At 38.3% G+C, this 14,300-nt stretch overlaps 1 protein-coding gene across 2 annotated transcripts in view; it reads left to right on the top strand.

Annotated features, from left to right (window-relative positions):
* The first annotated feature begins 7,566 nt into the window (after nucleotides 1-7,566).
* LOC141521779 (mitogen-activated protein kinase 6) overlaps nucleotides 7,567-14,300 on the top strand; it is a 44,458-nt gene continuing 37,724 nt past the window's right edge. For both annotated transcript variants that reach the window (XR_012478060.1, XM_074234669.1), the window contains exon 1: nucleotides 7,567-7,740. The gene's annotated coding sequence lies outside the window, so the exon portion shown is untranslated. The remainder of the gene's footprint in view (nucleotides 7,741-14,300) is intronic.

The following is a 14,300-nucleotide window of genomic DNA, read 5'->3' as shown; positions in this document are numbered from 1 at the left end:
TGCATATTTCTCATTTTTAAATGTTTAATTACTTATTTATGTGATTAAGGATTCAGTGGTTTTTTAATTTTGTTCCATATCCTCTTCTTTTATTTTTCATGTTGTTCTATTGGAGGAAGTGTGAGAAAAAGAATATAAATGTATATAGGAATGAATTTATTTTTCAAAAGTTTTGATCATAAATGATGTCAGTGATCTAATTGTACAGCATAAATCCTACATCAATAACAAATCTTTCTTTTGTCTTTTAAAATAAATTCTATTGGAGCTATTTGGTGATCCACAAGTCAGGGAGATAATAATTCTTTTGTTTTGTTTTTGTTTGTTTTCTTATTTAAACATTTTATTTATTTATTTTCCAACTACATACAACAATAATTTTCAACAATCATTTTTTGGCAAGGTTTTGAGTTTTACATTTTTTTCTTCCCTCCCCCCCTTCCTCTGACAGAAAACAATCTAACATAGGCTCTATATGTACAACCATGTGAAAAATAGATTTATATTAATCATGTTGTGAAAGAAAAATCAAATACAAATGGAAGAAAAAACATTAGAGAGAAAACTGACACAACATATAAGAAAAATTTTAAAAACTGAAGATAGAAAGCTTTGTTCTGCATTTCAACTCCATAAAGTTCCTCCTGGATATGGATGGTACTTTCCATCACAGGATTTAATAATTCTTAAAAAAAAAATTGATGATATAGAGCCATAAAATTTCTGTATCAGTCATCAACAGTTAAAAAAGAAAAAAAAAGAAAGTCTGTTAACAACAGTCAACCAGCAAAGTATTTCCTTTGTATCAGGCTCTAGGCTAAATACTGGGAATACAAATAAAAGCAGACAGAAGGTACTTTGGTCTTAAAAGTGGTCAAAAGCAAGAATGACAGTCCCCTATTCAGGAAGTATGGACTTGATTTGGTTATTATTCCAGAACTGGAGAAGGGAGTTAGGGGTGTGGAAAGTAGAGAGGAAAGGATATGTATGCAGAAGCAAAGCGCAGAAGGAGATGAGCAGAGAGAGGGGAGTAAAGTGAAATATATCTGGAGATGTTCTGAAATAGTGGGCCAGGAGAGGCTGTCACTTGAGCTTTCCATTAAAATCACTAAGTATTAGAATGTATATATATAAATTTTTATTTTTTAGGTTTTTGCGAGGCAAATGGGGTTAAGTGACTTGCCCAATGCCACACAGCTAGGTAATTATTAAATGTCTGAGGTCGGATTTGAACTCGGTACCCCTGACTCCAGGGCCGGTGCTCTATCCACTGCGCCACATAGCCGCCCCCATGGAATTTCTTTACCAATTCATCCTCAGTAAGTAGTGATGATACATATGCTGCAATTATTTTCCTGGTTGTCTTTCTGCAAACATTTATCATAAATACTGCAATACATGATTACCAAATGTCCCATGAAATGATTCTAGCAGCTTGGGGTATATGATAAATTCACTCCACTAACTCTTTCCATTGTTTCTCCAGAAGTACCTGAGTCATTCTTTCATTTAGCCACAACTTCCTTCTTCTGGTTTTGTTCTTAACAAAAATGTCAAAATTTAAAGTTCAGCTCCTCAGACAATGTGTCCACTTGGTCATTGGACAAGGATCTGAGATTTAGACTTCCAACAGTACAATTGGAATTTGTACTGAAATCTTAAAATTAATTTCTTAAAAGTAATTTTTGCTGAAATTTAAAAACTAAATTCTTAAAGAGTCTTCGAGTTTGGGGTGGCTAGGTGGCACAGTGGATAGAGCACCGGCCTTGGAGTAAGGAGTACCTGGGTTCAAATCCAGCCTCAGACACTTAATAATTACCTAGCTGTGTGGCCTTGGGCAAGCCACTTAACCCCATTGCCTTGAAAAAATCTAAAAAAAAAAGACTCCTCTGTCCTCATTCCTGCCATTGTCACTGAAGAAGAGGAAGGGGCTACATAAGGCTGAGGGCCATTTAAAATGTTTATTTATTTCATGGGTTGCCATGACCAAAAAAACTGCCACTGGATAGCCAGTAGCAATAATACTCATCTTTGTGATAATCTAGAAAATAAGCTTCCCTTGTTACAAGAGTCATACTCAAAGCCTTGCTAGCATAGAAGGACCTTCTAGAAATTGCCTGCTCTTGGCATAGCCTTCAGTAGCCCAAAGTCATTCACTGTATTCCAGGCCATCTCCAGTCATCCTAACTTTAGCCTTGCCACTGGATTTTGATGACTCTGAAAGAATTATACAACTCTGCCCCACTTAAATCCAATTCATGCTCAAGACATCACCTTGTGATATCATTGCTTCTCTTGGAAAATGAAGGATGAACAACAACAATCACTTCCATACCATGACAAGGCATCAGAGTAGGACTTTCGATATGATCATTGGAATCTATAAGGTCATTAAGCAATTCTTTACCCTGGCATGCAGCAAAGGTTAAATACAACAAAAGGTTCAAGAAATGTTAAGATAAATAAAAGGGTTTAGGTTTCTTTTGGGGGGGAATGGGAATTTTTTTGGAACAATCTAATTTTTAATAGTGTGAAGAACTTCAGGTATGAAAATTCCTCCTACCACCCAGAGTAGCAGCTCCTCTAAAATGTATAGTTTTAGAGCTGTTAATGGTCACTGAAAGCATAGAACCTGCACATCATAGTAAATTAGCTAGTACACATCCGAGTCAGAACTTGACTTCATAATTCCAAGCTGTTCCTCATTTATTAAACCATGCTATTTCCCAAACAAAAAGATTTTAGACATATAAATTGCTAGGGTTTACTAAGGGAATAAGGGAATTTGGAATAAATTCCTAAAATTCTGATTGCCAAAATCAAGTCAACCTGTTATTTGATTGAATATCCCCTAGCATCATTGATACAGAACACAAACTGGATAGAAATGTTACTGATTTGAAATACTTTGATATTTATATTCCTAGCAATTTTTCATTATGGTATATAATGCAAGCCTTCCATGAAATTCTTTTTCCCCCCTAGTTACTCCTAGAGTTTAATCAACCCTTATGGAATAGGCAACCAAGTATCTGGCTCTGTAGCACTAAAGAATTAGAGAGGTGACCTCCTCCAGACCATCAGAGATTGTTAAAGTGAAACAAATGCTACAAATAAACTTTTATCTTATTAAATAGCTGTTTATCTAGGTCCTACCCACTGAATCCTCTTTGCTAGAGAAACAATCCTGTTAGGAAAGTTGATTCTTCTAGAATCTTTCTATAATTCATGTTTACTGAGTTATCATCATGACCTTCCACAAATGCGTATATAGGCTTGGACACTGAAATACTGTGAAGCAGGCATATGGCCTGAGTTGCAAAATTTCCTTTTGTTCTCAAGATATAAATGCTTCTATCTCACTGTGGGTGGGAGGGTTAGTGTTAGGAACATTCAGGTGTGCACTTTCTTGTGATTTATTGGCCATGGTCATGGTTATGACTGTGTTCTTCTCCAAGATCAGTCATTGCTATGGAAATACTGCATTTTGAGGGCCTCAAGGTTAAAACTCAGGGACTGTATCCAGAAATTGGTACAGCTGTTCTTCCTAGGCTAGCAAAGCTGTCAAGATAAGAGCACAAATCAGGGCAGCTTGCCAAAGTTGAATTTTCTTGAAGCAGAGATTTTTATTCTTGTATTATAAGAGGAAAAGAATGACTACTTTTAACAAGTTTCAATTATTCATTTAAATCTACTCATCTTCAAATTTGTCCCATTTTCAGAAAATCTTATTTACAAATGCAAGTAAATGAAGTGATTGTATTACATTTTGACTTAATGTTTCAAGTAAGCATTATTCAGTATAGCTAAGTGTCTATTTTATGTGATAATTCAAAAAGTTTACAAAATGTTTTTCAGAAATTTACTTTAATATCACAAGCAGGGGTGGCTAGGTGGCGCAATGGATAGAGCACCAGCCCTGAAGTCAGGAGTACCTGAGTTCAAGTCTGGCCTCAGACACTTAATAATTACCTAGCTGTGTGGTCTTGGACAAGCCACTTAACCCCATTGCCTTGCAAAAATCTAAAAAAAAAATATCACAAGTAGTTAAACTTATTGTGCTCTTTTTGTCTCTTATCCTCAGCAACCCCTGGCTTGAAAGCAGAGGCACGTGGGAGTTTAATTTGGGGTTTTCCCAGTATACAGATAGGACTCCATTGATGACTTCACCCACTTAAAAAAATTATTATCTTTGAAAGTTAAAAACACTTTTTGACTGATCCAGTCAATCAAAACCAAGTTTGAATGGGGTCTGTATATCTCCTTGAATCATCAAAACCACTGTGTGAGTGTCTGGTCATGTCCTAAGGAATTTACACAAAAGGGGGACAATTTGGAAATATAAGAGATTGGATCAAGTGTGTTGTGAATTGATATTACCCTTTCCTAGTTTCTACCTAACTTCTTTTCAATCTTTGCATCTTCATCAATGCCATTCTAACCTTCTTCCTCTTTTCATTCTGTACTATTTCTTTGGAATCTTACCTGATCTCATGAATTCATATATCATCTTTACACAGATAATTCTCGGATCTAAATCCAGTCCTAAATTCTTGCTATATCTCTCATCTCAAATTTCAAATGCCTAATGAACATTTCAAAATGGATGTCTCACAGACATCTTAAACTAAAAGGTCCAATAATGTTGGGAGTCTATCATTATACTTTTTTATGACTTCCTTCCTCTTGGATATGTACCACCAGCTTCCCAGCTTGAATAGCCCAAAACTGAAGTAAAACTTTTTGGTATACACTGTATTACTTCATTTAATCCTCACAACAAATCAAGGAAGTAGCTGTTATTATCCCCATTTTACAGATGAGGAAACTGAGGTAGACAGAGGTTAATTGATTTGCCCAGGGTCGCACACTGGTAACTTCACTAGGCTGGATTTTGGATTCAGGTCTCCTGTCTCCAGGTCCAGTTCACTATTTACTACCAATACACTTGTTTGCATATTGTTTCTTTTCTTAAACATTTTTTATTTTGTTTTATTTTATTTTATTTTCACTTATGTGTAAAGATGATTTTCAACATTTTTTTAAGTAAACTTTTGAATTTCACATTTTTCTATCTCCTTCCCTTCCCTCCCCCGCTTCCCATGACAGTGAGTACTCCGATATACTGCATGGTATTTCTTCCATTTGAAGGACAAACAACAATTTCCCCTATTATACATGAGAGTTGAGGCTGTTTTTTGCTTTTGTTTTCCCAGCATTTAGCACAGTGCTAGATATATATATATATAGTAGGTGCTTAATAAAGGCTTGAGGCCTTAACTGGACTTGGGTTCCAAGATGCCTCTGAGGGGCAGAGGTAAGCCTTAGCTATGATATGAAAGGAAGATATAGAAGAGAATTACTCTATAGGCATCTCAGAGACAAAGACCTAGGCTGAGGGAAAAGTTCCAGGAAAAGGTCATCTCTCTTCCCCAATTTCCCTTTCTGGTGGCTGTTTATCCACAGATACTATATTATTAGCTACTGTTTCATTACTAAATGTTTCCAGTAAATTAAATTTTGCCTCAACCACAAAGAGGCCAGGAGTTCACAAGAGAAAGATAAAAAAGTTAGGCAGAGTCTAAATGTTAAACATTTTTGTCATTGGGGACTTTACTTAATTGTGACTGAATTCTGAGTTTTTCATCTAAAAATAAATTACCTAAAGTTTAAAGGGACCCTTATTCCTGCTCCCCCCCTCCCCACTTTCCCCTTAAGAAATGAAGAATATGAGCAAAGTAGTAGACTATTCAGAGGGTATACATTAGATAATTCTGAGCTCCCTTCTCAAGCAAACACTTTAACTTCTGCCACATTTTTGTTTTTTGGGTTGTTTTGTTTTGTTTTAAATAAGGAAGTTTACCACTGTCCTTGTTGCTACTATTTCATAGGCTAGCAAAGTCTGTTTTCTGGACTCCATTCATCTCAAATTTCCTCAAGGAATATCAGAAAAAGCTGTGATCAAATTCACTACCCTTCTTTGCTCCAAAGCAAGTGGAGGTGGGGAGAAGGAGCTTGATTTAGTTTTAGAAAATCCTCTTAACTCCATTCAATTAATGATTCTAAACTTCCATTCCCCTTTAAACCATTCCATGGGGTTGCATTCCAACAAGACCCAAAGGGTCTGCTTGAGGAATGTTGGCTTCGGTCAAAGGTAACTCTTCTAGGCTGATCAAAAGAATAAATTGCTAAATACAGAGTGGGAAAGTCCTCCAAAAGTCAACATCTTTCACTTCTAATCCTTTGTTCCTAATTCCTGCTTTTCTCATGTAAATATGCTTGGTCGAAAACTGGAAGGCTTTGAGCTATTCTATTTTAGAAATAATATTTCAGGTACCTGAAGCTCTGTAGGATCTTTCATTTAATAGTATAAGGTGTGAGAAAATGATGATGTCTTTTTATAGATGAGGAAACTTAAGATCTGGGGAAATGACTTAATCCAAAGTCACAAAAATAGCAATTAGTAGAGCTGGGGTTTGAAACCAGGACCTCTGACTCAATCTGATGCTCTCAAGGTGTTATATAAATAAGCACCCCACTCCATTTGGGTTAACTGATGATGAAAAGAAAATTCTTTATATTGAGCCAAAATTGGCCTTTCTTTATAACTTCACACACATTGGTTCAAGTTTTGATCTGTAGATCAAAATAAGTGCTTCCTTCTACATAATAATCTTTCAAACATATTAGAGGTAACATTGTAGAGATGAGTAGTTTTGGATCCAAAGCTTATGAGTCAGACTACAAGCATTAAGCACTAAGAGTACAAAGAAAAGCAAACACATAACCTGGCTAGGTGAGATAGAATGTAGCCTAGTAGATTATACTCCCAAGAATGTAGAGAGGTTAGATTCTTCAATCTTTGTGGTTTTTTTGGTCATAGACCCTTTTGGTTGTCTACTGTTAATATGGTCTTTCATTTGGGGAGGCAGGTATGAGAAAAATATATATATATTTTTAATTGAAGAACAAATAAGTCAAGGTCCTAGAAAAATGAGTTGGCCAAGGTCACAAAGAAAGCAAATGATAGAGCTGGCCGATTCTTTGAGTAATATTTTTGAATGCAAGTAATTAATACTTAAGATGACAAAAATAAGTCAAGAATATCGAAATAACATGATTTCTCTTTCATCAGACTCAATTTGTATCAATGTAGACCATGGAAACAATGTAAAGACTGACAAATTGCCTTCTGTGGGGTGGAGGGAAGTAAGATTGGGGGAAAAAATTGTAAAACTAAAAATAAGTAAAATATTTAATAAAAAAAAAAAGAATATTGAAATCCATTTGTCAAAAAATTTCAAAATTTAAAAAGTTCAAGGACTGGGAGCCTTCGCCCTCATGTCCGTGTCCTTTGCTCGGAGCTCCTTGGAGCCCGGCTTTCTCCAGGAAGCCTGTCCCCTCCTCCGCACCACTTTCGGCGCCTCCCGCCGGGCGCTGGCAGAGCGGGCACGGGCAGAGCGGGCTCCGTGTGCGTGGGGCGCCCCGGGCTCAGCCGGCGGGGGCGGGGCGGAGCCTGTGACGCAGCGCCGGGGGCGGGGCCCGCCGCGGCCCCGCCCCCGCCGCCCTCCCCTCCCCCGCCCTCCCTCGCCCTCTCTCTCGGGTCGGGGTTACATGGCGGCGACTGCGGCAAAGCGAGAGCCTCGGAGACGCCGCTGCCGCCAGCACCGCCGGAGACCGGAGCCCGCCCTGGGGGCTGCCCGCGGGCCCCGCACTGCCTCGATGAGTCGGAGAAGTCCCGTGAGTGCGCCGGGCGCGCCGGCGGGGGCCTGGGGCCGCGGCGGGGCGCGGGGGGGGCCGGGGCCCCGAGTCCGGCGGGGCCCGGCCCGGCCCGGCGCGGCCCCCTCCCCTCCCCCTCCTCCATTGTGTGCGGCCGTGCCCGCCGCCGCCGCCGCCGCCGCCGAACAAAGGCGCTTTTGTCCGCCCGGCCCGGCCCGGCCCGCCGCCCGGCTTCAGCCGCGCCTGGGCCCCGGAGCCTCCCGCGCCGGCCCGGCCCCGCCTCTGCCCCCCTCTCTCTCGGCCCCGGGGGGGGGGGCTCGGACTTGGCTCCTGGGTGGCCCGGTGGCGGGGAGGCCCCTCCCCCCGCCCGAGAACTTGTGCCCCCGCCCCCCGGGGTTCCGATCCGCCGCTGGCGCCCCGGGGGCCCCCCCTCCCCGGGACTGGGCGCCCCCTCCGGCCCGGGACTGCCCCACACTCGGCGGCGTCCTGCGCCCCGTGCGACCCCCCCCCCGGGCCCCGCCGGCCCCTGCCCTCCCCAGGGACTCCGAGCCCCGGGCATTTACGGTCCTTGCGGACTGCCCCCCGTCCTGGAGAATTAGGGTTCCCTCAGCGCCCCCCTTCCCCGCTCCCCGCCCCTCCGGAGGGGGAACCCCAGGACAGGTCTGCGGTGCGGGGCGCCCTGTGACGGGACTCTCACGCCTTCCTGGCTGAAACCAGTTTCCCGGATCTTCCCCCACCCCACCCCCACCGTGACTCCGCCTCGGCCCACTCCCCTCGAGGCAGAGGCACCCGAGAACTTGACTCGAGTAGCCCTCAGTGGCCGCTGGGACCCGTCGTAGTGGTCAGTTTCCCTTAAGTTGTTGAGGATGGCGACCCGGAGAGAGACCGGAATCAATAAAAAACAATAAAACCTAGTTCTTCCAATTCTTTGAAATTCACAATAGACTTAGTTACTATAGTGTTACTATAGAAATTGACTATAGAGTTTCCTCACTTTATTTTTGAACTCTGACCCATGATTTCCCTTGATGCATGGAAAACGTTTCATTTAATTTCAGTTGGAAAGGATTGTTTAGTTAAATTCTATAAAAAGAAAAGACTTTTTTTTTTCTTTTGCCAACCCTTTGGAAAAGGTTCGATGAAGGAACGGCCGACTATATTAGGAATTCAATGATATGTTTCTTAGGCTATTGTGTAACTGCTAAAATGATTGTTTTTAAAAGTTCATTTTCAACTTTGTTGTAATCTCTTAGAAGTTTGGAGGGAAAAAGTTAATGTGTATTGGAATAACATCATTTGGACTAGATTGCAGTATCAAACAACTTATCAAATTGTTTGACTAGTCTTTCAGTTTGCTTACTTGGAACAAATTAAGAATTGATTTATGTTCCCTTTTTTGAGTTTATTAATCAATCAACAAATCTAATTTTCACAATATGATTCTTTGATAGAATTTTTTGACTAGAAGAATCAAGGATCCAGGGCAGAGCACTTACTGGAAACTTTTCAGACTTGCTTGTACTTTCTTTTCCCTCCTTAATCTGAAAAAAAAACCTTAAAGACTTTGTTTAGTAAACACTCTTTTAGTAAAAACACTCTTTAATATTTCTTGTTTTCCTTTTTTTTGTTTTTTGTTTTTTAGGTTTTTGCAAGGCAAATGGGCTTAAGTGGCTTGCCCTAGGCCACACAGCTAGGTAATTATTAAGTGTCTGAGGTCAGACTTGAACTCAGGTACTCCTGACTCCAGGTCCTGTGCTCTATCCACTGTCACCTATCCGTCCTTGCTTTACTTTTCTAAAGGCACTTTTTTTTTTGTCATGAAGTGGGTCATAAAATAAAAGCTATGAAAGGTGCCAGACTTGAGAATGTTAGGTTTTGTTCTCTGTATCTATCCCACTTGTGTAAAAAGAAACTTTAGAAAAATGGAAATAATATAAGTAAAAGCTTAATATAATACTGTTTATTGATCTCAGAAGTTCAGCACTTGCAGAAGTATATTTTAATTGAACATCTGTTTATTAATTGTAAGCTATATGCAAACCTCTGTCCTGGGAAAGAAAATAGATAATACGAATGGATGATAAGAAAGATCATTTTTCCCCCTCCTGGAGCTTAACAATTCTACCCTTTAAAGCTGAAATAGAATGGTTTCTTTCTTTGATCACTAAATCCCTCCCAAAAATTAAATAAAACTGACCCCCTCCTCCTTTCTCAATCCAGTCTGACCATCAAAAAATAATTTTCTTTTGAGTGGAAGAAATGTTGATTTTTATTTTATGAATTTAACAGGTACTTGATGCTGTCAGCCTTAAAAAAAAGTTTTGCATTGTTTTTACCATATGCATTAATTCTGAGAATTTTCATAGACTGATAAAAGCAGCATTTGCTGACTCAATGTACATTTTTTATTTTGAGGGGGTTAGCATAGGAGGGAGTTTAGAAGAACAGCAAGTTTTATGAGTTCCATGATGACTCAGCCTGACTGCAACGTGGCTCTTTTTTTTTTCCCCTCCCCTTTCCAAGTATACTGTATTTTATTTAGTTAGGCTAAATTTGGTTCAGAATACATAATATTTCTGGTGATATTGCCTCTTCTAAAAAGAAAAAAGTTAATATTTTATCTATGGAGTGCTTTTTTGTATTTTTGATTTGTGTTTTTAACTATATTTTAAAATATGAAATGGATTTTTTGAATCTCTTATCTTAAAACAAGTCAGTATATTTTTTGTTTCTAAGTACTACATTCTCAAATATCATTTCTAAAAGATTTTTCTGAAGGTTTCCTAGTGAGGTTAATTGGCTCACCTAGGAGTATTTTGAGAGACTTGTTAGTTTGTTTATGAAAGGTGTATAGTATTTTTATTCTGTAATGATGGAAAATGGCTTAATATTTTACTGTTTATACATTTTTGCAATATTTACCTAGCAATAAATTAAGTAACTACTTTAAAAGTGCCAACAACTAATTGAAAATATAACTAAACATTAGGATTTCAGTTTAATGAAAGTCTGTTAGAAAAATGCTAAATAAAATAATTTGCAGACTTTTTATTTTCTTATATAATGAATAGTATTTTAAATAGATCCAACATGATAGCCACTCATTTACTTTTTCATCTGTCAGGATTTCATGATAGACTGTTGAGCATACTGTTCCAAAATTAGGGCTTAGATTGGAGTTAGGTAATAAGATACAGCTTTGACTAACTGGAAAACCCACAGTGTTTATCAAGTTGGCTTAAAATAAGATTGGCAATAAGACTTAAGATGATTTCCCCCCCCCTTATTTTGTTTTATATTTAAAGAGTTTTTAAAAATGATTTACTCTTTTTAGTTGTAGGTTTCAAAATATTGTTATAGGAATTAAACTTCTGGGTCTGGTTTTTATAATGACTTTTCAGATGAGCTTTTTAGAACTTGAATTAAATTTTTATATATAAAATTTTTATTACACACATAGGTCTTTTCCTTTTGTAATTTTTGTAGCACTTGTATTAAGCTTAAATACCTAGAGTGAATTTACAATATTCATTTGTTATAGGTAAGTATAATATAGGAGTAATCAACATATACAAAATTGATTAGTCTTCAAGTTTTTTTCTTAGAAAAATCTTTTTTTTTTTTTTATTTTTTATTTTTAGGTTTTTGCAAGGCAAACAGGGTTAAGTGGCTTGCCCAAGGCTAGATAATTATTAAGTGTCTGAGATCAGTTTTGAAACCAGGTACTCCTGACTCCAGGGCCGGTGCTTTATCCACTACGCCACCTAGCTTCCCCCTTCTTAGAAAAATCTTAACTAATTTTTGAGAATGAGCTGTTTCTATCAGTAGTACTCAACTAGTTTCCTTAAAAGGTGAGTGGGGGCGGCTAGGTGGCATAGTGGATAAAGCACCGGCCCTGGAGTCAGGAGTACCTGGGTTCAAATCCGGTCTCAGACACTTAATAATTACTTAGCTGTGTGGCCTTGGGCAAGCCACTTAACCCCATTTGCCTTGCAAAAAAAAACAAAACTAAAAAACTAAAAAAAAAAAAGGTGAGTGAGTGGCTTCTGCTATAAGTGTTACAAGTTCTCTATTAAAATCTTGTGATGCTGGTGTGCAAAAGGTAATAGGAAAACCTGGAAGTGAAGTTCTAGGACTATTTTCCCTATACAGTTGGAGGCATTACTAGTGGTTGGGTAGATGGCTAATAACCTTCCCTTATCCATTATGGGGGCATCTAGTTGTCACAGTGGATAGCTTACCTGACCTGGAGTCAGGAAACCTCTTCTTCCTATATACAAATCTGACTTTAGATATTTACCTAGCTCTATGACCCTGGGCAAGTCACTTAACCCTGTTTGCCTCAGTTTTCTCATCTGTAAAATGAGCTGGAGAAGGAAACAGCAAACCATTTCAGTATCTCTACCAGGAAAATCCTAAAGGACTCATCAGGAGCTTGACATGATTGAAACAACTGAAATACAATATCTTATATAGATATACTTCTAAAATTATATTGTAACTCAACTGAATTTTCAAAATTGTGCATTTTATTTCTCTCCAGCTCCACAGACCCTTTTCCCACAAACATATACTGTATTATACTTTTGCTCAAATTGTTCTCATTGCCAGGAGTGTTCTTTCTATTTCTTTGGGTTTTTTTTTAACAGAACTTGTGTGTTCATTCATACCAAAAGCTTTTCAACAAGTATGTATAGTTAAGCAAAACATTAATACAATGACCATGTCCAAAAATATATGAAGTATTCTGCATCTCAAATCCATCACCTCTTTCAGAAGGGCGGTGAATATCATACTTCATCATTGGACTGCTGGAGTAATGTTGATCATTGTGTTAATCACAATCTTTCACAGCTAGGTAAGCTAGGATTTGAACTCAGATCCTCCTGACTCTAGGGCCATTGTTCTATCCACTGCCCCACCTAGTTGCCCCCAGTCTTTAAATCTTTAAAAGCTATTTTTTCCCTTTTTTTACAATATTTTATTTGCAACAGCAGTTTTTACCAATCTTTTTTTTTTGAGTGCAAAATTTTGAGTTTTACATTTTTCTCCCCTGCCTCTCCCCACCCCACAGAAAGTAATCTGATATAAGCTTTACATTTATAACCCTGCTAAACAGTAGATCCATATTGATCATGTTGTGAGAGAAGAATCAAGTCCAATTAGTAGCAAAAGAATTCCAGAGGGGGAAAAAAAGACAACTTTTTTTTTTTTTAGGTTTTTTGCAAGGCAAATGGGGTTAAGTGGCTTGCCCAAGGCCACACAGCTAGGTAATTATTAAGTGTCTGAAGCCAGATTTGAACTCCCAGTACTCCTGATTCCAGGGCTGGTGCTCTATCAGCTGTGCCACCTAGCCATCCCTAAAAGCTATTCTTTATAATATTTTTATTCTATTATTGTTTTCCTGGTTTTCTGTTTACTCTCTGCATTAGTTCAAATCTTCCCAGGTTTAAAAAACATTTTCTTATTTCACCAAACACACACACACACACACATTATCTATTCATCCATTCTTTAATTGATAGGCATTCCATTAATTTCTAGTTCTGTGCTATAACAGAAGGATGCTACAAATATTTGTGTGACAACCGATCATTGCCATCTTTTGTTGATCTCTGGGGCATACATCTACTAATGATATCACTAAGTCAAACCAGATATGCACAGATAAATAATATAATTTGTCTGCTAAAAAGTCATCTACCTCATTTAAAAGATTCTATACTGTTTAATCCTGCTTTCTAAGGAATTTTTCTTGAGTGTGTGGGATTTGAATGTGATAATTGTACTTTGTGTTTGATTTTTAGGAGACTATTATTTATGGAACTGTATCTAGTTAGAACTCATTAGTTCATTAATAACATAGAGTATATATTAGATAAATATTCACTATGTAGTATATAGTCAGTTTTGTTTTAAACACAACTTCCTTAGAAAGATTCCAAAAGAAATTCAAACAACCTTTGTTCTAATATTCTAATTTTGAAGAATGTATTTCTTCACAAATCATTAAAAGAGGTCCTAGGTTTTATAGGTCTTTGTCTTTCTTGAAAAGGAAGGGACCCCTGGTGTTTGGAGGCTGTTTGGTCACCAATTTTAAATTGATATCATAGTTTGAGTTTATATAGGGTTGGGATGAACTTGAAATATAATGGAATTTGGTGAAGTGATTATTTCAAGTAAAGAGAACATTGACCCAAAAAGCCCTCCTTATGCTTTACCCATTTTGGGGAAAAAAGACCATAATCTATATTCTGTGCTTGGAATGCCTCTTCCCCCCCATCTTTAGACAGCCGATCCATAGTTTTAGCCCTGAAGTCTTACTTATTCTCTTGTGCTGCCCCCTCCCCCTTCTCTTCTAAGAGATTATAAAATCATAAATCTAGATCTGAAAGACACCTTAAAATAATTAAACCAATTTTCTCAATTCTGTATGATGATGCTGATGCTAAGAAAGAGAGATAAGATGACTTAAGTTCATGCAACAGAATAAAGAATCAAACTCAGGTCCTTTATGAATTAGGTAGTCTGCTACATTTTATCTTGTAGCACTTTGCTCTATTTAAAAGGAATGGGTTGTC

This window comes from Macrotis lagotis, chromosome 4 (assembly GCF_037893015.1).
Source record: "Macrotis lagotis isolate mMagLag1 chromosome 4, bilby.v1.9.chrom.fasta, whole genome shotgun sequence".
Lineage (NCBI taxonomy): Eukaryota > Metazoa > Chordata > Mammalia > Peramelemorphia > Peramelidae > Macrotis > Macrotis lagotis.
The sequence above is the reverse complement of the archived record's forward strand: the minus strand, read 5'-3'. Positions and strand labels throughout refer to the sequence as shown.